The sequence below is a fragment of the Myotis lucifugus genome, unplaced genomic scaffold (assembly GCF_000147115.1).
Source record: "Myotis lucifugus unplaced genomic scaffold, Myoluc2.0 scaffold_3, whole genome shotgun sequence".
NCBI lineage: Eukaryota > Metazoa > Chordata > Mammalia > Chiroptera > Vespertilionidae > Myotis > Myotis lucifugus.
The window spans coordinates 12,527,069-12,536,514 of NW_005871051.1; the positions used below are offsets into that span (position 1 = coordinate 12,527,069).

General features: G+C 43.0%; 1 pseudogene; it reads left to right on the forward strand.

Annotated features, from left to right (window-relative positions):
• The first annotated feature begins 1,108 nt into the window (after positions 1–1,108).
• On the forward strand, positions 1,109–5,179 carry LOC102441987 (annotated as a pseudogene).
• The last annotated feature ends 4,267 nt before the right edge of the window (positions 5,180–9,446 follow it).

The following is a 9,446-nucleotide window of genomic DNA, read 5'->3' on the forward strand; positions in this document are numbered from 1 at the left end:
TGATGTTACAGAGGGTTTGCTGGACCGGGTGTCCCTCTGGACGCCCATGGCCGGGGGCGCTTCAGCCTGGGGAGGCGGCTCAGTGATGAGGCAGGATGTGCTTTGCGAGTGAGAAAGTGCCAGGCCTTCAAATGAGAGCAAAGGGACTTGGGGACTAAAATAAAACCAAACCAAATGGTGGAAACATGCCCCACTCCTTAATTTATCTGATTAGAGTCAACAGGTGGCACCGTGTAGAACATTTGCTCCGGTCCCCAATGCCATTCAAGCAGCAGTGGAACTTTCCCTAGGCTTGGCTCCAGGTCGACAGGGGATGGACTAACGGTGGATTTGGTTTCTGCCTGGAGTCACTGTGACTCGGGGGCAGCCTGCAGTCACTGCAAAGGTCTGCGGGTAGCAGTGTTCTCCGGGGCACTGTCTGCCTGGAGGAGGTTCGTCAGCCCCGAGGACCAGTCATCTGCCCAACCCCAACTCCCGCCCTCTCGCACTCTGCTTTGTTACCTGTTGTCTGTTTAGGAAGGCGGATTGCCACGTGCAGTGCCTCCTTTGGATGTGTCTGGAGTCTTGGGAGCTTGACTACCCTACGTTCTCCTATAGTGACCCCAGTCTTACCTGCATCACACCCATCTACTTAGTTGCAGAACCAGAGTTCTTCACCAAACTTGGGTGGTTGTTTAGCAGGTTTGATGGTCTGTGAACATGAATGGAAAACAAACGCACATTAATTTTCACTCAGTTCTAACTGGAATTAAGCATTTCCCTCATTTACTAATATAGGCAACAAACACAGTTGTAATTGTACTACCTAAGGCTTCTTACTGATAACCTCACCCATATTTTTATACACAAGATAACAGTTATTTCTTTTCATCAGAGGTATCAGATACTTCACTAGACTTTGTTTATTAGATGTGCTAATAAAGAAAAGCACAGATACTACACACATTTAAAACTACTTTGATATCTACATTTCAATATCGTTGATTTCCTTTGTAATCTACATATTAAAGTTATTTACATATTTAAAACAAAATCCTATGTACTTTATATATTAAAGCGTTATTCTGATAAGGGATCCACAGCCCTCAGCAGCCTGTTAAAGGCGTCCATGACGCCAGAAAGGTTCAGCGCCCTCATGGTAGAAGGTAAGGTTAGGATTGAATTCTGTTGACATCTACTTTACAGCATAAATTTGGTGGGAGAATTTTTACAAAGCGGTAGAAAACAATTCAAGTTCACTCTGAATGCTCCAGTTTCCCTTTAAGGAGTTCATCACATAATAGAATGGCTAATGAGTTGTACAGGGTGTTTTCTTCTATTATTGTGTACAAACTGCCAGTGAAACAGTCTTTGATTTCTTGGGCTACTTGCTCACAGTGCAGTGATAGTTAAGCTAATTTCTAATATGTCTCATCTCATTATACATCCATGCAATAGTCTCTTTCAATTTCAAATTGAGCTTCAGGGAAGATTAAATACTTAGGTATTCCAGTTTGTATGAAATCTCCAGATCCACACAAATTAGACTTCCTCCGTCTAAATGACCCTAATCATTCTAATTTAACTAGATGGGGCTGATTTCCCTTAGACAGAGCTCGTCATGTTGAATCTCCCCCATGGAGATGAATAGCATGCCCAATGGGTAATAAGTATTCCAGATGTTGCCTTGCCACTTTCCAGCCAAGTTATTAATAAAGTCTGTTGCTTCTTGCGCTTTTAAAAAAATCTTCTAATATTGCTGAGAATATAAACTTTCTTTCTCTTCCTTAAGACATGGTAGTTTAAAAGTACAGTAAACGGGCTGCCACAGAGGATGGGGATTTTTATAAAAGTACCTCTCTGTCCTGACTCATCACGGAGTCGTTAGGCAATCTGAGGCTGGGTGGGGCTGAAGATGGGATGGGAGAGAGTTCAGGTAGACATGGAGAAGACTGTGACAGAGCTTTGTGTTTGAGGGGTGTGTATGTGTGTATCTCTCTGTGTGTGTGTGTGTGTGTGTCTGTGTCTCTATGTGTCTGTGTTGGAGGGGATTGAACACCAAAAGAGCCATTTTCTTTACTCTAAGCTGGAAATAATAAACATTGGAATAGCTACCATGCAGCCCCTTGATTAAAATGGACCTGCCCTAGCTAGAGAGTGGCAGGAAGCCTGAAGGCCCGTCGATTCACCTTCTATCCATACCTTTGCCCTACCCTGTGGTAGCCAGGGTGGCCTCTCAGCAGTGACCACATCACTGAGATTCTTGGGTGTGATTGTGTGTATCTGTCCTCAAGGCACGGAAGGGAAGGTGTGCTGCTGAAGTGCAAAGAGAAAGCTGGAGGGGGACAGGAGCCTGGAGAGAGAGAGCCCAGAAGATACAAGGCCCCATTCCAGGATATTCTTCTAGATGAAGATACGCTTTTCCAGGCTTACTGGAAAAGCTTCCTTTTCTTAGAAACAAAATAGAAATTCAGAACTGGGAAAAACCTCATAATAATGGTAATTATAAACATTTTCCAGTGTGATGAATTCACCAGTCTCTTTCAAAACCCTTTGGGCTTGGAGAATTTTTCTCCCATAAAAACAAAACCACAACACTTTGGGCTCCCTTTTGTCTTGCCCTCTCTCCTTTTAAGCATAAAAGTATGGTTTAATATTACTCTTGAGAAAGAAAAGAGAGCTAAATAATTGGTAAAGTGAATAAAGTTTGAGTCTTCAGAAAAGTCTCAACTCGCACCATAATACACATTGGAATAATCTTTTATATCCTGTCCTGCATGTCCCTCATCTCCAGGGATTCTGACTCTAGTTAACAATAACTTGACATCCAGTTTAAACTGTTTTAAACTTTGACGTGGAAGAAATTGATTGACCATTAACACCATGTTTGGAAGTTCATACTTGCAGCATTTCCAATATGTTTGAATGCTTATGTGGATTTTTCTTTTTAAATGTAGATGCCATTTCCTCAAACGTCAACAGAAAAATGCTATTCTGGGGGCAAGTGGTGTTTTTTTTTTGTTTTTTTTTTTTGCCATCATTGTTATTAATTTTTCAAGCTCATTAACAATTGAAATTATTAAACTGAGCTCTACTGCCATCTGCTGGACAAAACCTGTTTTTCATTATATTACCAGCTCAGTAATGTTTAGGTTTTGCTAATTTGATGATTACTGTTAATTAAACCAATCAGAGTTGTACTAAATAGAAAAGAGAACCAAGCTAAACATAAGATCATGAGTCAGCATGCATACACCTGAGTAAAGGTTTCTGTCCATTGCTCTCGCTGGAAGAACCATTTTACAGTTTGGTGGTTTAACACATTTTCTGAGTGCCCTCTAGGCATTAGACACTGTACATACACAGTGGGTCAGTACTTGGACAGGGCCACTTCTTACAAGGAGCAGAAGGTGTGGTGGGGAAGACATATGTCTGAACAGATTATTTCAGAAAGTATTCTCTTCACAGAGCCTCCTCTCTCAGCAGCAAGTCGGGCTGTACTCGTTGTGGAGGGACTAAAGCAGAGCAGCCAGTGGTTCTCAACCTTCTAATGCCGCGACCCTTTAATACAGTTCCTCATATTGTGGTGACCCCCAATTTCATTGTTACAAATTGAACATAATTAAAGCATAGTGATTAATCACAAAAACAATATGTAATTATATATGTGATTTCCGATGGTCTTAGGCAACCCCTGTGAAAGGGTCATTCGACCCCCAAAGGGGTCGCGACCCACAGGTTGAGAACCGCTGCATTAGGCGATGATTAGTTTTACTTTGTACTAGGAATTTTTCATGGGCCTAGAAATATGTGTGTGTGTGTTCCAAAATGTAGCAAGAAAACAACAACTTGTAAATTAAATATCTGTGGGAGCACAGCTCCTCGGTTGCTGGGTATTAGATGAAGACATGAGAGGTTGTAGGCATATACAGGAGAGACTTTATTGTAGACCAAGTAGCCATTGCTACTACAGGAGCCATCAGACAAAGTAGTTCTTCAAAAGCCCCACAAAAGCAGCCACGCAAAAGCAGCCGCGCACTGGCTGGTCAGTGGCAACTTATATACACGCTCAAACAAAAGAGGCCTGGTGCCAATTAGTGACGCTCGTGCTACATTAACATAAGCAGTTTACATAAGGGTGCGCTTGCGCAGTACGTATATTGCTACTATTGAGTCATTGCCCTCTCACCTGTGTAGGACAAAGGGGCCTTTCACCTAATAACACTGCCTGCATGCACGAGTATGGCAAATTGGCCTTGATCATCCGGCGTACTCTGGTTAGGGTTCCCACAGTGTCTACAGACCATCTGATGTTAACCTCACCATTTTTTTCTCTTCTGAATTGGGTATGATTTTTAATGAACATGATCAGGAGTTGAGAGACTTGGGGTATCAGAAACATGCCTTCAATATGCTTAACAACCCCTTGGACTGCCACAGAGATGTGCCAGACAGGGAATGCAGCTCGTAAAGACAAGGCATACCCTACGGATCTGCCAGTCGCTAGTGTTGTTACTTGTTTCTACGACGGAGCCTTGTCTGCTTTGCTGCGGACTGTGCACAGCATCCTGGACCGCATACCAGCCCGGCTTCTCCATGAAGTCATCCTCATGGACGACAACAGGGACTTCCATGATTTGAAAGGAGAACTAGATGAATTTGCCCAAAAACACCTCCCTGGAAAAATTAAATTAATAAGAAATACAAAGCGTGAGAGATTAATTCGAGGAAGAATGATAGGAGCAGTCCATGGAGCAGGAGACGCCCTGGTGTTCCTGGACAGCCACCGTGAAGTGAGTGTGACGTGGCTGCAGCCCTCGCTGGCTGCCTCCGGGAGGACCACGGACGGTCCTGTGCCTGGTGATCGATCTCATCTGCGGACTCGCTGGCCTACAGCTCGTCCATCCCCTGTGGTGCCTGGAGGGTTCAGCTGGGGACTGCACTTCAAATGGGATCTTATTCCCCCTTCCGAGCTCGGAGGGCCAGAAGGAGCTGCGCACCAGTCACGTCTCCTACAGTGGCTGAGGGACTATGCGCCACGAGCAGAAGCTACTTCAGTGACCTCGGGCAGTGTGACAGCGGCGTGGATATCTGGGAGGGGGAACGTGGACATGTCATTTCGGATTGGGATGTGTGGGGTAAGCTCTTCATCATCCCTTGCTCCAGAGCCAGACACATTGTCCTTACAAATGGCGGCTGAGTAAGTGGATGCTGCACGGGCACGCTCCCAGGTCCACACTGGAATTACAACTAAAATACAGAAAAACTTACTGAATAATCAATGGAAGACTCGCTGGAGAGAACCCTGACACTTGAGGATGGAAGGTGGAGACCACATAGAGGCTGCTAAGAGGGGCAGAGATGCGAAAGGGTTGAAGTTCTGGAGAGCTATCTCAGCTGTGGGGGTTGCCACTGAGAACTCTGGGGTCTAATCCCCAAGCTGGGCCCCCTCCACCCCCCAGCAGAGAGCACCAGAACTGAGAAGGGTACCCACATAGTATCTGGCTGTGAAAAGCAGCGGGGTAGCTGTCTGCCAGGGAGAGATGGCTAGAAATTCAGGCACCCTCTTAAAGGGCCAACGCATAAAATTCCCTGTGGAGCCAACCATCTTGTGCTCCAAGGGAGCAGCAGCAGAGTGGACTGGAGCAGGGTGAGCAGAAGCCAGGTTCAAGGGCTCTGGGACACCCGGTTTCCTGTGCTGAGCCATTCCCTCAAGCTGCAGAGGTAGTCTTTCCCACATAGACAATTGCTATACAGACAACATTGCCTAGGGAGAAGACAGCTGACCCACTCTATTGGAAAGCACCTTGCCCCTTACATAGACTGAGAGTAACAATTAGCCTCCAGGCAGAAACAATTGCCCCACCCTATTAACCTCACTATTTTTATTTTATTATTATTATTATTATTATTTTTTAACTTCACTATTTTTAAATTTAGTGGTTCTCAAGCATGCCTGTGATCTGAGTCATTGGAAGGACTGTTAAGGCAGATTGGTGGCTCCATGGCCAGAGTTTCTGACTCAGTAGACCTTGAGTGGGCCCTAGATTTTGCATTTCTAACAAGTTCCAGGTAACGCTAATGAATGTTGCTTCTCCAGAAACTGCACTTTGAGAACCAACAGTCTGAGCATGTTAATTCACCTATTTTGGCTTGAGCACCCAGGTAGTCCGTAGCACCATTGGCTGAATTAGGAAGTTCCGTTGAAGGGGCAACTTGCAGGCATGAAAGGTAGAAAATATGATAAATTTGACTTTTTTTAAAGGAAATAGAAGAAAAGGCCATCAAAGCCAGAGCTACAAGATAGTCTTTTAATGTATTTTAATAAAATATGGATGCAACCCAATTTTTAACTGGGCAGGTGAGAGCTTGTAAAATATAAAATAGCACATGCTATGCATTCAGTGTTAAAAGTGGAAGAAAATTCACTGGTTATGTGAGTCATCTAAGCTTGGATCGATTCTTAGTACAGGGATCCCAGGGCATATGCGTATGTGAGCAGGAGTAGGAACACACTCACTTGCAGCAGCCTTTCAATTGAGGAGAACTAATGGGTTTTCCTATTTGTAATGAAGTTTCAAGCTTCCTGGGTCAGTCCTGGTCTTAAGCACTGAAGCATCCCTGGATAAATGACCTCTGAGGTACTATAGACCCGCGTCGCCTTATGAAATTCTCATTTAGGAAACATGGCAAATAGATAATGGCACATTAGAAAAAAATGAGACTGCTAGTGTACATTTACTACTCGGAACATGCTAAGAAAAAAATTGGAAAAAGGAATGAGATTGATCTTCTTTTGAGTTTTAACAAAACCTTTAAGAAGTTGGCTGGCTAATAATGTCTCATAAATTCTAAACGGGACAGAGGGGTCTAATTTTCCTCATACAAGACTTGATTCCAGATGACTCAAATTAATTCTTTAGCATAGCTCTCGTCCATATGATTCTCATGTTATCAGAAGCTTATGAGTTTTCAAATTGAGAAAGGTTCTAAATCCTTGGCTCTTCCCCCATTAAAATTATAAATACATATTTGTTCCAAGTCCATTTCTTTCACTTGCTATAATCACCACCACAGAAAATTGGTCATCTCAAGACTGTATTGCCTTGACATTGTGTCAGAAATCAGACACTAGTCTTTCCAGCGCTGTCATGCTCTTGCTCCTAGTGATTCACATTCATCCATCAAGTCTTGACTTTATCAGCTGATTCCTTCCCTCCCTCCCTCCCTCCCCTCCCTCCCTCCCTCCCTTCCTTCCTTCCTTCCTTCCTTCCTTCCTTCCTTCCTTCCTTCTTTCCTTCCTTCCTCTCTACTGAGTAAGGATCCCATGCTGGGTTGCTTATCTAGTCCCTCCTACTCAAAGAAAGCTCTGAGGACAGCAGCATGGCATCATCTGGGAGCTTGTTAGGAACGTGGGATCTCAGGCCCCATGGGACTGGCATTTTAGAGCCATTTTCATAAGATCCGCAGGTGTACACGTAATTCAGAGGCCCTGCCTTTAATGCTTTTTTTGATGTGTTTTTTAACTCTCATACACTTCTTTCTCTTTCCATTACTCATGCAAAGCCAGTCCTGGTGAGGTTCCATATCACATTGAAATTACCTGTTTATATTTATCTCCAGATGTAAACAGTCTTTTGTGAGCAGGTATTACCTTTTCCTAATTAACATTGTTTGGGTTGAAGTTTTTCAAGTAAGTTTCTATGTAAGTCATGAACCAGTTATTAAGGTGCTAATGACTAATAGATATTTTATAAAGAGATATTTTAAATATCTCTTTAAAGAAATAAAGTGCAAATATCTCTTTAAAAATATTTGCACTTTAACAGGATTTCTAAAAGAAATGAATTTAATGTAAACTATTAATAATGCTAATGCTGGGAGTTCTTGGGAAGTTGACCAACTGAGTGGGAATGATTTGGGGAGTAAGTGACTTTTTGTCCTCAAATTTCCTTCCACCTCGCCCATCTTTAAGGTGGTTCAAATGAAAGAACTCCAGGTGCTTCTGGGATGGCCGAGTGGCTTTTATTTTTTTTTATTTTTATTTTTTTTAAATATATATTTTATTGATTTTTTACAGAGAGGAAGGGAGAGAGATAGAGAGCTAGAAACATTGAAGAGAGAGAAACATCGATCAGCCGCCTCCTGCACATCTCCTACTGGGGATGTGCCCGTAACCCAAGTACATGCCCTTGACCGGAATCAAACCTGGGACCTTTCAGTCCGCAGGCCGACGCTCTATCCACTGAGCCAAACCGGTTTTCGGCGGCCGAGTGGCTTTTAAAGTGTCTTTTCCCTACTGGATTATAAACTCCAATATCTCTAAATCAGTATCTCTAAATTTAGCTAGAAACCACAGATCTCATGAGACCTGGGCATTCTGGAAATTTGTGGAACAAAGAAAAGTGTGTGTATGGGGAGGTAACAGGAATATTAGAATATATTTTATTGCAATTGCTCATCTATCACTTGTCTTCTTTGCCAGACTGTAAGCTGTCAGAGTAGGGTGTCTATCTCACACACACAGTGCCCCCCAAGCCGACCAGGTACCTTGCATACAATCCTGCATGTATTCAGTGAATTTAGGGGATACAATAGTTTTAAAGCATTGCTCATGGCATGATTAAATACAATGGCATGTCTCCAGCCATATAAACAGACTGCCAGCTGTTTGGATTATATCAGCAAGGGTGTGTGTTAATTCCTGAATGTGGAATCCTGAGAGATCAAGATGAACCATCAACTTTCACAATGAGCCAAATCAGTATTTTGGGGGTGACAGATGCCTTTCTTAATATCCCAGCTCCATCAGAGAAATTAGGCAACTGTGACACTACTTTACAAAGGGATGTATCAAGAATCTTGCCTGCCCTGCATAATGACTGTGTACCTCCCAGATGCTGTCTCTAATACTTGTTTGTAGAGTGATAGAACATTAGCTGCGGAGTTCATGTCACCAGGATTGTAGTTTGCATGTGGATGAAAAGTTAACATAATGTAGGAATGTGAAATTACACTGGCTGACTCTGAGCAGGGGTCCTGCTAAGATCCATTTCTCTGTTCTCATTATTTCGCCTCCTGGTTTATTGTGTTTGCTGTTCTCTCCCATTACTCACAAAATTGTCAAATAAGTCCTCAAGGATGCACCAGCACGGGGCTCCTGGAAAATAGTGTTTCAATATTTTACATAATGAGTCCGATGAAGCCAACGTGTTCTCCATTGTAAAAAGCCAAAGCTCTCTCACTTTGTTTATTGACCCTCAGCTTTAAAAGGAAGACAGCGAGTGTGGATGAGAAACAGAGTGAGAAAGCAAATTATCAGGGACTGACTGTTAGGCTTTTCTCAGTTTAAATGGTGCTTATAAGAGCAGAGAACTCATGAGACTTTTAATAACACTGACTCCACAGTGGGAAATATCTAGGGAAACAGAAATGACACAAATATTATTATTATATTCAGAGACTAC